This window comes from Betta splendens, chromosome 1, assembly GCF_900634795.4.
Source record: "Betta splendens chromosome 1, fBetSpl5.4, whole genome shotgun sequence".
Lineage (NCBI taxonomy): Eukaryota > Metazoa > Chordata > Actinopteri > Anabantiformes > Osphronemidae > Betta > Betta splendens.
Window position 1 is genome coordinate 21,163,788 of NC_040881.3, and position 2,500 is coordinate 21,166,287.

Below are 2,500 nucleotides of genomic sequence, written 5' to 3' on the forward strand. Positions count from 1 at the left end.
TTATTTTATGTATTTGACATTTCACCTAGATTGTTCAATTATTTGTTAACTCAATAATTGCATCGTTCTTAGACAACAGACACTATTACCTGCAAGAATTTTCTGTTTTCAGTCACAGTGCTGCTTTTGCTTTGTTCACAGTTCATGCCTATGGTCGGTGACACATTACAAGTAATGATTTTGGCTTCTCTCTAGTTGTTTTGGTTAAAGGGAGAGCGAAATACAAAAAAGAGGATATTGTGTTTAAGGCCAAAATGGCCACCTTCTGTGAACGTCCCAAAATGTTCTAAGACCTTTATAAACGCCACATTCAGGCAAGTGGAGGCAACGGCGTGGCTTGCCAAGCTTAAAAGAGCTCCTGTCACTCTCTGCTCTCGCTTACGGCCATACCACCCTGAGCACTCCCGATCTCGTCTGATCTCGGAAGCTAAGCAGGGTCGGGCCTGGTTAGTACTTGGATGGGAGACAGCCTGGGAATACCAGGTGCTGTAAGCTTTTACATTTCTCCTCAACCCTAGCAGAGCGGGCTGTTTGCTCAGGTCCACATTATACTGCACCGTGTTATGGGAAAAGTGTTTTCTTTCTTATTGTATGCAGTTATTGTATGATTTATGAGGTATCTTCTGCAATAATATCTTGTGTTTTTTATTACTTTTATTTTATGTATTTGACATTTCACCTAGATTGTTCAATTATTTGTTAACTCAATAATTGCATCGTTCTTAGACAACAGACGCTATTACCTGCAAGAATTTTCTGTTTTCAGTCACAGTGCTGCTTTTGCTTTGTTCACAGTTCATGCCTATGGTCGGTGACACATTACAAGTAATGATTTTGGCTTCTCTCTAGTTGTTTTGTTTAAAGGGAGAGCGAAATACAAAAAAGGGGATATTGTGTTTAAGGCCAAAATGGCCACCTTCTGTGTACGTCCCAAAATGTTCTAAGTCCTTTATAAACGCCACATTCAGGCAAGTGGATGCAACGGCGTGGCTTGCCAAGCTTAAAAGAGCTCCTGTCACTCTCTGCTCTCGCTTACGGCCATACCACCCTGAGCACGCCCGATCTCGTCTGATCTCGGAAGCTAAGCAGGGTCGGGCCTGGTTAGTACTTGGATGGGAGACCGCCTGGGAATACCAGGTGCTGTAAGCTTTTACATTTCTCCTCAACCCTAGCAGAGCGGGCTGTTTGCTCAGGTCCACATTATACTGCACCGTGTTATGGGAAAAGTGTTTTCTTTCTTATTCTATGCAGTTATTGTATGATTTATGAGGTATCTTCTGCAATAATATCTTATATTTTTTATTACTTGTATTTTATGTATTTGACATTTCACCTAGATTGTTCAATTATTTGTTAACTCAATAATTGCATCGTTCTTAGACAACAGACGCTATTACCTGCAAGAATTTTCTGTTTTCAGTCACAGTGCTGCTTTTGCTTTGTTCACAGTTCATGCCTATGGTCGGTGACACATTACAAGTAATGATTTTGGCTTCTCTCTATTTGTTTGGTTTAAAAAGAGAGCGAAATACAAAAAAGGGGATATTGTGTTTAAGGCCAAAATGGCCACCTTCTGTGTACGTCCCAAAATGTTCTAAGTCCTTTATAAACGCCACATTCAGGCAAGTGGATGCAACGGCGTGGCTTGCCAAGCTTAAAAGAGCTCCTGTCACTCTCTGCTCTCGCTTACGGCCATACCACCCTGAGCACGCCCGATCTCGTCTGATCTCGGAAGCTAAGCAGGGTCGGGCCTGGTTAGTACTTGGATGGGAGACTGCCTAGGAATACCAGGTGCTGTAAGCTTTTTTCATTTCTCCTCAACCCTAGCAGGGGCGCTGTTTGCTCAGGTCCATATTCTACTGCACCGTGTTATGGGAAAAGTGTTTTCTTTCTTATTCTATGCAGTTATTGTACGATGTATGAGGTATCTTCTGCAATTAATATCTTGTGTTTTTTATTACTTGTATTTTATGTATTTGACATTTCACCTAGATTGTTCAATTATTTGTTAACTCATAATTGCATCGTTCTTAGACAACAGACGCTATTACCTGCAAGAATTTTCTGTTTTCAGTCACAGTGCTGCTTTTGCTTTGTTCACAGTTCATGCCTATGGTCGGTGACACATTACAAGTAATGATTTTGGCTTCTCTCTAGTTGTTTTGTTTAAAGGGAGAGCGAAATACAAAAAAGGGGATATTGTGTTTAAGGCCAAAATGGCCACCTTCTGTGTACGTCCCAAAATGTTCTAAGTCCTTTATAAACGCCACATTCAGGCAAGTGGATGCAACGGCGTGGCTTGCCAAGCTTAAAAGAGCTCCTGTCACTCTCTGCTCTTGCATACGGCCATACCTCCCTGAGCACGCCCGATCTCGTCTGATCTCAGAAGCTAAGCAGTGTCGGGGCTGTTTAGAACTTGGATGGGAGACCGCCTGGGAATACCAGGTGCTGTAAGCTTTTACATTTCTCCTCAACCCTAGCAGAGCAGGCTGTTTGCTCA

The 2,500-nt window shown here is 42.2% G+C and overlaps 3 non-coding genes and 1 pseudogene across 3 annotated transcripts; all 4 read left to right on the forward strand.

Moving 5' to 3' along the window:
* The first annotated feature begins 376 nt into the window (after positions 1-376).
* Positions 377-495, forward strand: LOC114864649 (5S ribosomal RNA). The gene has a single exon (XR_003787376.1). It is a non-coding gene; the product is annotated as a 5S ribosomal RNA (ribosomal RNA).
* A 535-nt stretch (positions 496-1,030) lies between these two features.
* On the forward strand, positions 1,031-1,149 carry LOC114864518 (5S ribosomal RNA). Its single transcript, XR_003787334.1, has one exon. It is a non-coding gene; the product is annotated as a 5S ribosomal RNA (ribosomal RNA).
* A 535-nt stretch (positions 1,150-1,684) lies between these two features.
* On the forward strand, positions 1,685-1,803 carry LOC114864634 (5S ribosomal RNA). The gene has a single exon (XR_003787371.1). It is a non-coding gene; the product is annotated as a 5S ribosomal RNA (ribosomal RNA).
* A 535-nt stretch (positions 1,804-2,338) lies between these two features.
* Positions 2,339-2,457, forward strand: LOC114864289 (5S ribosomal RNA; annotated as a pseudogene).
* Positions 2,458-2,500: the final 43 nt, after the last annotated feature.